This window comes from Solanum tuberosum, unplaced genomic scaffold, assembly GCF_000226075.1.
Source record: "Solanum tuberosum cultivar DM 1-3 516 R44 unplaced genomic scaffold, SolTub_3.0 scf00175, whole genome shotgun sequence".
NCBI classification, from domain to species: Eukaryota; Viridiplantae; Streptophyta; class Magnoliopsida; order Solanales; family Solanaceae; genus Solanum; species Solanum tuberosum.
In genome coordinates this window covers 1,217,751-1,232,898 of record NW_006239098.1, presented here as the reverse complement: position 1 = coordinate 1,232,898, position 15,148 = coordinate 1,217,751, and the positions used below count along the sequence as shown (strand labels likewise).

At 34.3% G+C, this 15,148-nt stretch overlaps 1 pseudogene; it reads left to right on the top strand.

Annotated features, from left to right (window-relative positions):
• The first annotated feature begins 2,125 nt into the window (after positions 1–2,125).
• On the top strand, positions 2,126–7,444 carry LOC102581217 (crocetin glucosyltransferase, chloroplastic-like; annotated as a pseudogene).
• The last annotated feature ends 7,704 nt before the right edge of the window (positions 7,445–15,148 follow it).

The following is a 15,148-nucleotide window of genomic DNA, read 5'->3' as shown; positions in this document are numbered from 1 at the left end:
CAATGTAGGATCTACCTAGTTATTTACACCACGAGCACTAGCCCCACTTCTCAACCTCTAAGAACACGGACAACCCTCTACCTGACCAATAGCAACTGTTGGACCCTTGGTCCCCACTCACCGTATCACATTCCAATTTGGGGTTGACTCTCCCCGATTCATTCAACAACGAAATACAACCAGTTTACTTAAAATATATAGCAGAATCATATATAAGATATCATAATCAATTTTTGTTTCAGGATCAATGTATCATTCCACATTCTCATTAACAAGTAGATACGACAATTCAATGCACATGTTTGTAACAATTAGAATGGTCCTCTCATGGAACCCATACCCAAACTGTTAGTGTGTCGGAATGTGCACCTGATGAAATGTAAGTATGTGTATTGGTATGTGACACCCGATCTAATGTATTTATGTGTGCCAGTACGTGACACCCAATCCAATATATGTATGTGTATCGATACGTGACACCTGATCCAATGCATGTTACTATGTCGGTACGTGACACTTGATCCAATGCATGTTAGTGTGTCGGTACGTGACACCCGATCCCATCAACGCAATCACATCATAACGAACATACTTATAATCACACAATCAAGTATTAGGTTCATGGCATGCAATTGTACAAAGTTGTCTTTTCCTTAGGCTCGACTCATAAATCTCAATTCCATACATGCATATAACAAAGCCATTAACAATTTTAGATCATACAAATAGGGCTCAACCATCGCCTAACCCTAAGTCACAGGGCGGGGCTTCCCCCTACAGTACACATCCTACAAACAACTAGGATCACATGTATAATCATCCCTTATTCGATGCACGAAGGCCTACACATGAATTCTACCATCGATTAACAATATACCACGTAGTGAGCACATATATATAACTACTCAATTAATAAAACCTAGCCTACTTGGGCATTTAGCAGTTCTAGAAAGATTATATCTCCAATCCGGGCATTCGAACGACGAGGCAGTGAATTTTGACCTAAATCCTCAATCTATCGATACCTTTACGCTAGAATCTCTTTCTCCTTCCTTCCCAAGTTCATAACAGTCTTTGGAGGGTTTCTGGGGTGGTCCTCGCCTCCTTTTGGTGTTTTTGGAAAAAGGAGAAAATAAGACTTTGCGTTATTTAAGTTTTGTCCTGTCATTCCCACTTCGGTGCACCCCATCCCATTGGAGCACTGTGGCCCTAGCGTCATCTGGACCACTCTAGTGGGATAGTGGCCCCAGTATTTTCCTGATGTTTTGCTTTTCCTAAATAACGACGGTTCGGGTCGTTACACATTCGTGCATTTCTTGCATCATTTTTTACTGAATGATAAAGATGATTCTCGGAACAACAAAAAATTTCATGCTTTTGTATCTCTAATTTGTTAGCACACGATATATTTGATAAAAAAATATACTTCTATTACATATTTTTGTTCGTTTCTTAGACTAAAGTACTCATGCATTTCTTGTGTTTTTTATTGAATAATAATGATAATTTATGAAACAACAAATATGTTATGCATTGTATCTCTAATTTGTTGGCACATATTATATCTGATAATAAAACTTAGTACTTGCTATAATTATGTTTTTTTCTTAGATTAAAGTACATATGCATTTCTTGCGTTTTTTCACTGAATAATAATGATGATTCTTGGAAAAATAAAAATATCATGCTTTTGTATCTCTAAATCGTCAACACACATTATATTTGATAATAAAATATACTACTTGCTATCATTATATTTTTTTTGTTACTTACTCAAAAGTATTCATGTATTTTTCTGTTTTATTTTTTGCTAAGTAATAAAGTTTATTTTTAGAATAACAATAAATTCAGGTACTTCTTGGAGCTTCTAGTTTAAGTAAAATATCTTTTGATACTTTTTTATTAAATATATATTTATATAATATCAATACTTTACAGTTAAGGTGAATATTTAAAGAATATAATGAATTTTCTAGATTTTTTTTGTATGTAGAACCCTCTATTTACTAGTATAAATATGTGTCACCCCTAATCAGTTGTAACCAAGCCACGTCAAAAAACAAAGTTCTCCAGCCCAAAACCCTCATTCTCCTTCATGAATACTTCTCTTTTCACCACCCAAAACATGAAAATTGTAAAGAATTAAAAGCCTCATGTTCTTATAGCACTATTCCCAAGCCAAGGCCAAATTAATCAATGTCATCAATTTTCCAAACAATTAATCAATCTAGGCATTGAAATGACTTTAACCACGAGCCTATAAGCTTTCAATAGAATAAAAAAACTTCCAAACGTTGAAGGTTTAAGATTTGATCCTTTCTCTGATGGCTATGATGGCAAATTCCTGTTAAGTTCAGTTGATGACTTTCATCTGTTCTATTCTTCTGTAAAGTATCGCGGGTCTAGGTTCCGTCATTATAGAAAATCCAGCGGGGAAAATTTTTTGGTCGGAAAACTTTTTCGTAGTAACTTGAAATTTCTCAACCTAGTCCAGATTTGGATGAAATTGGAATCATTCGGGTGTAGGGAATTCTGGTAACAATCGGGTGATTTATTTACGATTATGATTATATGGGTGGATAGATAACTCGTTAAGGATTTCGTACGACTTTACTAAATTGAATTCGGGCGAGTAGAACTCCCGAAATTGATCTTAGTGTGAAAGGTATTTGTTGAGTGTCGTTGGTTAGAGGTGTGTTGTGAAATTGGGGTCTTGGAATTATTAAAATAGTTCACTGGTTCCGTGCAAGCCGCTTTAGCAGGATTGTTGTCGCTCTGGCAGGGCCACCGCAGCGGGGTGAGGGCCGCTCTGGTGGGTTCGATGTGCCTTAAGATTGTATATAAACCCCTAAATGACCTCATTCTACACTTTTCAATTTTTAGAGCTAAGAAACGAACCCCAGGCGACTCTTAACTATTTTCCATAATTCTTGAGGTTAAAGGTAAGATTTTCACTCCCCGAATCCATTTTTCGATCCGTTGAACGTGATAGAATGGGTAATTATTGATGGGAAAGGGTTTTGATCTAGATTTTATGGTGGAAACAACCCTATTTTGGATACTTGGTATCGTGGATTTGATCTAGGGTTGTTAGAATTGTTAGTAATTCGGATAATTAGTGATTATTTATTGATTCCCGTATTATATTGATTGTTTGTAGACCAAGAACAAGCGGAACAAATCCGAAAAGGGAAGGATCAAGTTTCTTAGGGTTTCAACCTTGTTTCGAGGTAGGTGATAGTTGTGACTCTATGATTGTGTGATGTATGTTTGTTCTTGCTTCATTCTGATACTTGCATGTATGCGAATGTTGCATGATTGATCACACTTGTTGTAAATGATATAGATGAATGATGAATGCCATGAATAATGACTTATTTCTAAGAACTTGAGAAGATACTTGTGATTGTGATTGTGGTGTGTTGAATGGATCGGTTGCAACGTTCCAGCATAACTAATTGGGATCGGCTGCCACATTCCGGCATAAATATGGGATCGGTTGCCACGTTCCGATATAAACATTGGATCGGGTGCCACGCTCCGTTATGATAACTATTTGAGTTTGGGTTCCATGAGAGGACCAATGACTTGTCATATTTGTGTATCTTGAGAAATGTGAAGTTGTTCGTTCTTCGTAAATGTTGATAATATTGTATATGTTCTATATATGCATGTGATTATATGGTTGTATTGACTTGCTTATGTTACACTTATGGGATAGCCGCGTGATCCTACCAGTACACTGTGGTTGTGTACTGATACTACACTTGCTCTTATTTTTGTTGAGTACATGGTATCTTCAAGCGGCTACTGACAGACCTCGCTTAGAAGATCAGTGATCTTCGTTCGAATTCAAGGGTGAGCCAATTTTTTTGGGCTGCCATGAGTTCTATTTTCGTCTATGTCCACCATTTTAGACCTACACTTTTCTAGTTAGTTGATTAGTTCATTAGTTGGGGTTGTACCCTTTCTTGTTTAGACTTGTTGAACTTTAGATGTTTTGGTACATTGACTTTTAGGTTCTAGGGGTTGAATTTCCGCATTAGTTTTGTTGGTTAATTATTTAACCTTTGGAGTTTATGGGGACTCCATTTTAATTGTCATTTAAACCTGCTTCCGTATCTTTAAATTCGTAGTATTTGATTACGTCGTTAGATTTGGGTTGTAGTAATGTTTCTTCCACCGGAGGGTTAGTGTGGGTGCCAATCACGATGGTCTGAGTCGTGACAAACTTGGTATCAGATCCTAGGTTTGTTGATCTGGATGTACTAAAACAAGTCAAGTAGAGTCTTGCGCAATGGTACATAGACTCCTTTACTTTTCTTTGAGAGGTTATCGGACTTTAGGAAATCTATCTGTTTTCCTTGTCTCCTTTCGTGCTATGAGTTGATTCCAATTGGTATCTTGCGATTCAAATTGGTATCTAACCTCCTTCACTCTTCTGTCCACAGATGGTTAATACTAGATTCAACAGCGTCAGGCCCGTAGCTCCTGCTAATTCTCGAGCAGAGGAACCTGCAATGAGAGGTTGTGGTCGAGGAAGGGGTAGAGGCCATGAGAGAGTAACGCCTGCTGGGAATGGAGCTCCTGTTGAGAATGCTTCTGTGAATGAGAACCCTCTTGCACATCATGAAGAGATAGAAGAGGATAATGTTGATGTTGAGAATGTTGAGGATGTGGGACAAGAGGAAGAGGTGCAGGCTGAGACTACTAATGTTCCCCCCATAGACCTAGTGTTAGCTTGACAGATCATGTCATTCTTGAAAGGGTTGGATGGTCCTAGAGTGCTTCCTTCTGTTTAAGCAACTCAAGCTCCCGCTAATCCTTCATTTTCTAGCACTACACCCAAGACGGGTGGAATGGGAGGTAATGATGCTTTCTTCTGTCATTTGTTGGGTTCTGTTATGACTGGCAATGAGCATGAAATGTTGACTAAGATTTTGAAGCTAAAGCCTCCTGTGTTTCTTGGATCTGAGAGTGAGGATGCTTATGAGTTCATGTTAGATTGCTACGAGAGGCTTCATAAATTGGGAATTGTCCATCAGCTTGAGGTTGAGTTTGTGTCTTTTCAACTTCAAGGTGAGGCTAACCAGTGGTGGAGAGCTTATATGGAATGCATATCTTCTACTTTAGCTCCACTTACTTGGACCCAATTTCATGCTCTTTTTCTAGAAAAGTATGTGCCTTGGACTTTGAGAGATCATAAGAAAGATGAATTTATGTCTTTGGAGAAGGGTGGTATGACTGTGGCTGCTTATGAGGCCAAGTTTCATGCTTTGTTTAGATACGCTACTCAATTGGTCACTACTGATGAATAAAGAATCCAGTTATTTATTAGTGAACTAAATTCTGAGTTGCAAGTATGATCTGTTCATATGACTTCTGTAGGGAGGAGCTTCAATGAGGTAACAGACTATGTTAAGAAAGTGGAGGGGTGAGGCGAGATGATCATGCTAAGACATGGGCAAAAAGGGCCAAGAACTCGGGTAACTTTCAAGGTTCCTACTCTAAGGGTTACGTAAGGGCATTTGCTGAGCGTCGTTGGTTAGATGTGTGTTGTGAAATGGGGGTCTTGGAATTATTAAAATAGCTCACTGGTTCCGTGCAAGCCACTTTAGCGGGATTTGTGTCGTTCTGGCGGGGCCGCTGTGGCAGGTTTGACGTGACTTAAGGTCATAAATAAACCCCTAAACGACCTCATTATCAACGAACTAATCATCAGTGATTGTCGTTCGAATTCAAGGGTGAGCCAATTCTTCCGGGCTGCCATGAGTGTCCACCATTTCAGACTTACACTTTTCTAGTTAGTTGATTAGTTCATTAGTTGGAGTTGTATCCTTTCTTGTTTAGAGTTGTTGAACTTTAGATGTTTTGGTACATTGACTTTTAGGTTCTAGGGGTTGAATTTCCGCATTAGTTTGGTTGGTTAATTGTTTAAACCTTTGCAGCTTATGGGGACTCCATTTTTATTGTCATTTAAACTTGCTTCCATATATTTAAATGCGTAGTATTCAGTTAAGTTGTTAGATTTGGGTTGTAGTAATGGTTCTCCCACCGGAGGGTTAGTATGGGTGCGAATCACAATGGTCTGAGTCGTGACACATTTTCAATTTGATCCAATCAAATGCAAAAAATGGTACCCCTTTTTCACATGTCATCTATGTAATTATTATGGAATGGGTTGGTTTTAGTGGCCAAAACATTGTCATTTAAACTTGCTTCCATATATTTAAATGCGTAGTATTCAGTTAAGTTGTTAGATTTGGGTTGTAGTAATGGTTCTCCCACCGGAGGGTTAGTATGGGTGCGAATCACAATGGTCTGAGTCGTGACACATTTTCAATTTGATCCAATCAAATGCAAAAAATGGTACCCATTTTTCACATGTCATATATACAATTATCATGGAATAGGTTGGTTTAGTGGCCAAAAAAATAAATGCCCCATCTACATTATTTTGGATCCAACCAGCCACACTTTTTGATGTTTACTATTATAGATTCACAAACTATTCTGATTATTTCAAAAATTGTGATGCTAAGGAAAAAATAATAGAGTTACCAGGATTGCCACCACTTAGTCCAATTGATTTTCCGTCTTTTGTGTTTGATGATGTGGAATGTACTAACTGGGCAGTTAAGTCTATTAAAAGGCAAATTGAAATGTTGAATAGTGAAGAAAATCCAAGAGTTTTTGTGAACACTTTGAAGCTTTGTAGTTTGATGCTTTAAGAATATTAAAGCATGTGACTATGGTGGGAATTGGGCCTTCAATTCCTTTAATATTTCTTGATGGTGATATATTTCGAGCTGATATGATTGAGATTAGTTCGAAGAATTATATGGATTGGTTGAAATCAAAGGATAAGGGATCGGTTATCTACATAGCATTTGGTAGTTACTCCGAAATATCAAGTCAATTGATGGAGGAGATTGGTCATGGATTACTGAAATGTGGGAGGCTATTTTTGAGGGAAGAACAAGACGGAGAAAAGATGGAGGACAAGTTGAGTTGCAAAGACGAACTTGAAAAGCAGGAAAGATGGTGAATTGTTGCTCGCAAGTGGAAGTTCTTAAACACCCTTCTGTTGGTTGTGTTTTAGACCCACTATGGATGGAATTCATCTTTGGAGAGAATAGCATCTGGGGTACCTATTGTGGCATGCCGACTATGGAACGATCAATTTTGTAATGCAAAACTCATTCAAGATATCTGGAAGAATGGTGTTAGAGTTAATTCCAGTGAAGGTGATGTCGTGGAAAGAGATGAGTTTAATAGATGTATCACGATCGCAATGGGAAGCAGCGAAGAAGGGGAATAATTGAGAAGAAATGTCAAGAAATGGAGTGACTTAGCTAAGGAAGCTATGAAGGAAAATGGTACATCAAGTGTGAATCTCAAGGCTTTTGCTAATGAGTTTTTACTTGTTCTTAATGAGTACTAAATCACTCCTGAATAGATGATTTTAATAAAAATAGCTTGTAATCTATTAGTTTTTTAAGAGCTTGTTCTCTGTTTCAGAAAAAATAGTGAATTTGTTTGAAATTATTCATAATGAAATAATTTTCTTAGTTTCTGAAATAATTATTTTTACTTCTTCCTCACTTAAAACTTTAATTTTTCTGTTTCATTAATTTTTTATCTTTTCACTTTTAATTATTTGTAGAAAATGATTTTTGTTTTTTTAAAAATATAAATAAAAAGTGTCCTTAAATTTTAACGATTTTTTTTTAAAATTTGATTTTATTTACTAATTTTAATATCTATTCGAAATTAACTTATTTTATATATAAGACTTTAGTAATTAAATTTAAAATCAAATGGAAAGAAAAGACAAAGAAAATAAAAAGAGTAAATAAAATCAATAGAAAAATAAAAGAGAAAAAACAATGAATGAAGGTAATTTATTTTTTTAAAAAAGTATAAAATACAAAGCATACGTGTATTAACTTAATTTAATTACAAGATAAAGAAAATAAAAAGATATCAAAGAATTATTTTTTAAAAAAATAAATAAAAAGCTTTTAAAACATTTAGTTATTTTTTAAAAAATTAAAAAAAATTATTTACACACGTTACAGGCACGTATGTACAAACATAACAAACTTATTTGGTTGAAGGTATCACATCAGCACAAAAGGAGCAGGGATATGAAAAATTGAGTTTGAGAGATAATAAGACCCTGATTAAATTAAGGCAAGCCACTGAGATTTTGGTCATAGTTCATGAGGGGTACTTATGCTTATGTCATGCTTTTGTAACTCTAATTTGTTAGCACACGTTATCTCTCAAATGTTGAAGGATTAAGCTTTCTTCCTTTCTATTGTGGCTAAGATGAAGATTCCAATTAAGTTCAATTGATGAGTTCCATTTGTTCAATTCTTTTATAAAGTCACGTGAGTCAGAATTTATACTCAAGTTAATCCAATCAAATGTAAATAAAGGTACCCCTTTTTCACATGTCATCACTATTATTATGGATCAGAGTGGTTTAGTGGCGACAAAAAATTCAATATCCCATCTACATTATTTTGGATCCAACCAAACACGGTTTTTAATGTTTACTATTACAGATTCACTGATTATGTTGAATATTTGAAAAACTGTGATGCTAAGGATAAAATATTAAAGTTACCAGGATTGTCATTACTTAGTCTTGTTGATTTTCCTTCTTTTGTGTTTGATGACATTGAGATTACCAATTGGCCAGTTAAGTCTATTAAAAGATAAATTGAAATGTTGAATATTGAAGAAAATCCGCAAGTTCTTGTGAACATTTTGATGCTTAATTTGAGAATTTTAAAGCATGGGACTATGGTAAAAATTGGGCCTTCGATTCCTTTTTATTTTATTTTATAAAAATAGTTTTCAATCTAATATGATTGAGATTAGTTCGAAGAATTATATGGATTGGTTGAATTTAAAGGATAAGTAGTATTATTATTAGTGGGAAGCTCCTAACATCAAAGTTGGATTACCATTTTCCCTTATCTTACTCCTAAAATAAATTAAATATTAATATATATTTAATTAATTAAATATTAAGTAATAGTTATATTTAAATTCATGCATCAAACAAGTTCTTAATGCAATCATATATTCATGTACTAATTAAATGTGGGTAATGAAGAGTCTAATAACCTTGAATTTTAATTTGTAAGATAAGTGGGGGTAGTGCAGAATCTATCAAAGACACCCACACAACATTATTTATATTCCCTTCTTTCATTCAAATTTATGATCATCTTACATTCTACATTAGGTTAGCTTACATCAGTTGTAAAATCTTGATTACCAAGTAATTATTAGAATTCTTACTAATTTATTTACAAGTATTCTTTAAAATTTCATGCATATTCATCTTCTTTTTGTTGACAAATATGTAAATTATCATTGTTACAAGATGAATATTCTCCAATATGAAGTTGTAAGTGAATTTTTATTTTTATATCTCCATCTTTTTGAATTTTTAAATATAACTTCGTAATTGATTCCTATTTTTTTGTATTCTTCCTTTATTCTATCTTTAGGATATAAATATAATAAAGCTAATCTCAATTTATATTTATAATTAATTGTTTTGAGGCTAAGCATGTTACATCCCATAGAATATTTTCACAACTATACCCGTAAAAGAGAAAGTCTTTGATAAACATGAATAGTTATGTCTTCTTTGTTGTTTGATAATCATTTATCTTTTTAAAACAACATGTTTGTACTTTTTCCTTTTTATATGTAATCTCACATTATTAGAAAATTCATGTACTTAACTATAACAGAGAGATACAAAAATTAGTGCAAAAGTATAAATAAAATAAAAAATAATGTAAAGTAAAAATATGACTAAATGTTACATTGAATTTTATTGTATTGGAATTCATATTTAATTTTTTATATACAAATCCTTTAATATATAGTTCAAGAAATATTGTGTATCTATATTTTAACATATTCATGCTTTCTTTTCTGTTTTTTTTTTATTATTTTAGTTTTTTATACATATGAAACATTTTGTCTATAGCAAGTCAACTTCTAACAAAATGTATTTCAATCAATATGACAATATTTTTGTCTATATGTTTTAGGGAGAAGGGACGGATTTACCCCCGAACTTTAATAAATGGTACGTCTATGCCCTCCGTTATACTTTCCGTCCACATAAGCCCCTGCCGTCCAATTATAGGTACACATATACCCCTCTCACTAACGGACCCCTAATTTCTTACACGTGTCTTAATCCTATTGAACTACCCGTTTGACCCTTTTTTTTAACCCATAACCCAACTATCCGCCCCATAACCCAATACCCACCCAATTTCCTCTAAAAGGAATCCTAATTAAAAGACCCAGAATATGATGTTGAAATTGTTGGTGGTGGTGCTGATGATGCCGGTGTTTCAACAAACACCTCATACTCCTCCTTCAACGACTCACACCTATACCCATAATCATACCCATATTCCTCAGCGGCTTGTAGCTCAACCCTGGCTGCCTCCTCTGAAGCCAAAACCAACAACCTCTTGATCTCATCCCTCCTCGCCACCGAACGCCTCCATTTCCATCTAACCATAAAATCTGACACTGGTCCAAAAACCACCATGAGCGCTGCCACCACCAAGCTCGAGAGAAACCCTAGATCCCCTCCCACGAGCATTTACACAAACCCACAAACAACAACAGATCACATCCAAACCCTAATCCTTCCAAAATTCATAGAGCTCTATACCACCCCTCCACCAATCACGATGTTGAAAATACTCCACCACACAAAGATCAAAACTTTGCATGCACACAGAATTCAATCAACCAAAAATTGTGGAGAAAATCGAGAGAGGAAAAGTGCAATAAAGTCACTGGAAGAGAGAAGATTCAGACCCAAAGAGAATTTTTTCTCCTAGAACGAGAATTTAGGGGATTTTTTAAAGTTTGAAGTTTAGGGGAAAATTGAAAAAGGAAACGAAATAATAAGATATATCTTAGAGGAAATTTGGGTGGGTATTGGGTTTATGGGGCGGGTAGTTGGTTTATGGGTTAAAAAAGAAAGGTCAAACGGGTAGTTGATTAGATTTAAGACACGTGTAAAAAATGAGGGGGCCGTTAGTGAGAGGGGTATGTGTGTACCTATAATTGGACGGCAGGGGCTTATGTGGACGGAAAGTATAACGGAGGGCATAGACGTACCATTTATTAAAGTTCGGGGGTAAATCCGTCCCTTCTCCCTATATTTTAATGTGATGTCTTTTATTATGGAAGACATGTCTTTATTTACTTTTCTTTTTTTTTCGTTTGAACTTGTAATTTTTTCTATAAATTTAATGTCACACGACCTAGACATTTTTAAATATTTTTCTTTATATGTATATTTTTTATAGCCAATTTCTTTTTCGATTATTAACTTACGTTTAGTAATTAAAATATATTAATTCCTCCGATATAATAAAAGGTTTATTTTTCATGAAGCATTCAAAATATCAAACCTCCAACATCTGACACAAAATTTTCATGTTATATTATGTGAAGAAATATATTCTTATGTCAAACTTACATACAAAAGGATTTAGCTTTGAACTTAGCAATGAATTTATATACGCTCCACTATGATAATATATAAATTAACTCTTTCTAAAGTCAATTACGGGATAAACGTGCAGCGCACATTCCCAGGACTAGTATATTAATATGTGAGTCTACAAAATAGAAATTACTAGCATAACCTTCTCTGGTACTAGCAAGCAGCTCCACCCTTTCCCCATGCCACGTAATTTTACATATGTGTGTAATTTCTCTTTTTCCTTATATATTTTTAAGAAAATAAGAACAAAGATAAGGTAGAACGTGAGTATTGCACCTAGTTTTTCTACAACTATTAATATCTTGAAAGATCTAAGAAAATCTATCACAATTATGTGGAAATTAAAGTTAACTCTGATAAATCTATGACAAAAAATTGAAATATCCATTACAAGAATTTTCACTTTAATGGGCTTCAATTCATATAATTCAGAGTTGGGACACTTTCCTTTTTCTTCAACTTTTAAAAACACACACTTTAATTCAAATGCTTAAAGTTTTCTATTTCCCGTTGCTTTTTGGTCGTCTATTTCGTTTACTGGAACAAAAAGCTCCCAAGCTACCAAATATCAATAAGAGACATTTTAACAGTAAAACTAAATCAAGGATAGAAATTAAATTCATTGATTCTCCTTGCCACTTTAGGTCTCAGTGAATACCGATTAAACATTAAATACATTTCGATGCACTAAAATCTCACTGTGCACAAAGAGGAATGAAACACTCTAAACTACTTCTAAACACCTAGAAATCATTGCTAACATGATCATAACCTTGAATTCATAATTCATAATTCAAATTCAAGGTAGAGTTAAGAGTTAAGTCTTGTGAGTTCTTTCGAACAATTTTTAGAAAGTCCCTTGGAGTCTTTTTAAGGAGTCTTCTACAATTTCTAATAACTTGTTTGAAGACTCAAGCAAGTGAGTATGAGGATGAGGAGAATGTATTCATGATTCTACTTTATCATCATAAGATCCTTCATATCATGGCCATAACTCTTGAATTCATTATTCATAATTCATAATTCACATTCAAGAGAGAGTTAAAGAGTAGAGTTAGGTTAAGAGTAGAGTTTAAAGAAAACTTTTAGATTCAATTGTGAATCCTTTGAGATCAACTATTGATTTGAACTAGGTTTTGAGAAATTAAGTATGAGAATGGGAAGAGTTGTATACATGAGTTCCTATGTTGTTATGTAGACCCTCGAGTTTAGTCGTTGAAACCCATAAATTCCACATGAACTCCATAGTTGAGTATCTTTGAGAAAAGTAGTACCTTCAAGTTCTAAGTCTTAAGTATTGACTTCCTAACCTATTTGAGATTTTATTCCTAATCATGGGACTATTACATGTTACCCTTGAAGCCTTTGAGTTGAGTAGTTCATGCCCATAATTCCGCATGAACCCTATAAGTCGAGCAGTCTTGAGCTGAGAAGTATCTTTGAGTACTTGAGTTGAGTAGTTAATGCCCATAATTCCGCATAAACCCTCTGAGTCAAGCATTCTTGAAGCGAGTATTATTATTGAAGTTCTTGAGTTCTGAGTTGTTGAGTCTCGAGTATTGAGTTCTAGTAATGGTTAATGAAAACCTTGAATTGAGTAGTTCACGTCCATAATTCGGTATGAACTTTATTTCGTGAATTCATTTACAATATTTTTAAACTTGTTTTAAGACTTGAGCAATGAGTAGAGTAAGAGTAAAAGTGAAGTTCATTTCTTCCAAAGATTATATGGGAATTAAGTATTTCCAAGAGAAAAATGTTTTAACATTTAAACAAGAGAGGAAACACCGATTTACAAGAGAGCTTTTAAGCTAGTTTTTGAGTAATAGTCTCAAACCACAGAAAGAGTTATATTTTTAAACATATGAGCTGAGTATAATTTTAGGAGTAGTATTGAGCACTGATATGGGGACGAGTTCAGATAACTCAAGTATCTATAAACCATGTAGCCAACGTGGATAGAATGTGCCATACTTTTTAGATGATTCCTTAATGCTTTTTAGCATAGACTAGTGGATCCACTTAGTTGAGGCGTTCTGTATCCTGACAAGTTATAGGACAGTTCTGGCAGCGTGGACGAGACGTTATATCATCACATAGCTCATAGTGATGATTTTCGGTTAGAGAAACTCCCACATAGTTGTATTATATTTTATTATATAAAAATTGAGTTGTTATTGTATTCTTCATTACATTGATTTGATATCAACGGTTTTGAAAGATTTCCATATATTGAATCTTTTATTGTTGCTTTATATTGAGTTGAGTATCCAGAGTTTTGTAACTAGAGTTGAGTATCTTATTATTGAGTTGTTCCTTCTATCACTGAGTTGAATATCTTCTTATTGAGTTGAGTCTTATTCTCTCTTAGACGAGTTGAACCATGTTTATTTGAGTTGAGTTGAGTTGAGTTGAGTGAGTTGAGAAGAGGTAAATATGTTTCCTTTTTATCAAGTTCAAGCTTATGTTTATGCTTTAGAATTCCACTTATATGTTCGTACATTCCATGTACTGAGCCATTTGGCCTGCTTCGTTTGATGATGCAGATAAAGGTATTCAGGATCATCAACATGAGCTTCATTGATACCACATGGAGTTCGAGTTAGCTATGGTGAGCCTCCTTCCTTTAGGAGGATTTCATTTACTTTTTAGTTTTGTCAGGATGTCATGGGTTTTGTCCCGACTTCCGTCTTTGTCAGTTAGAGGCTTCATAGATAGACAACAGAGTTTCAGAAGTCTGTTCACTTATTTTGTTAAATGTTTTAAAGACTTATGTGGTGAGTTGAATATATTATTTTTATTTAGAGTTTTTCATTTGAGTTAAAGCTTTGTATTTGAGTTTTCATGATTTTTTATTAAGTTATAAGCTTTGTATGCTTGAGTTAGTCTTCCGCTAGTAGTCAGCCAGGATGAGGGTTCAATTGGGGACCAGAAAAGGTTCTTGATAGCCGGCCACGTCCAGGGTGTAGGCTCGGGTTGTGACAGAAATGGTGCTGTAAAGTTAAGATCTTAGTCGCCAGTGCAAGTCCACGAAAGTTCAAGATTTGAAAATGCATGTTCCAAGAATGTTTTTTACTTTAAGTGAAGTGAGAATGAGGAGACATCATTTCCCTGATTTAATTATAATATCAATTGAATGAGGGTACACGTGTCACTCGAAGTGAAGTGAGAATAGCTCACGACTCTTCTTAGATTCACATACCATTAAAATTATTGTGTGCATGTGTCACCGGAAGTATACAGTGAATTAATGACTTCTTTGCATTTTACACCCTAAACGTGTGTTTTTATTTGTGATTTGCACCATATTCTTTATAAGGGAAAAAGAGTAAAATATACCTTACAACTTTTATTTATTAGTTGACTTCACTCTTATTGTCTTACTATTAAAATGAAGTTGACTGTTAATAAACTTATCATTTGTATCCCATTTTGAACGAAAATCTCCAAATCAACAAAAAATTAACGAATTTATTAAAAATGACTCATTCCTATTTTAAATCCATGTTTGACCCATCTATATATCTTAATCCAAAATAAATATATGCAAAATTATTCTTGATTTTGAACCAAAAA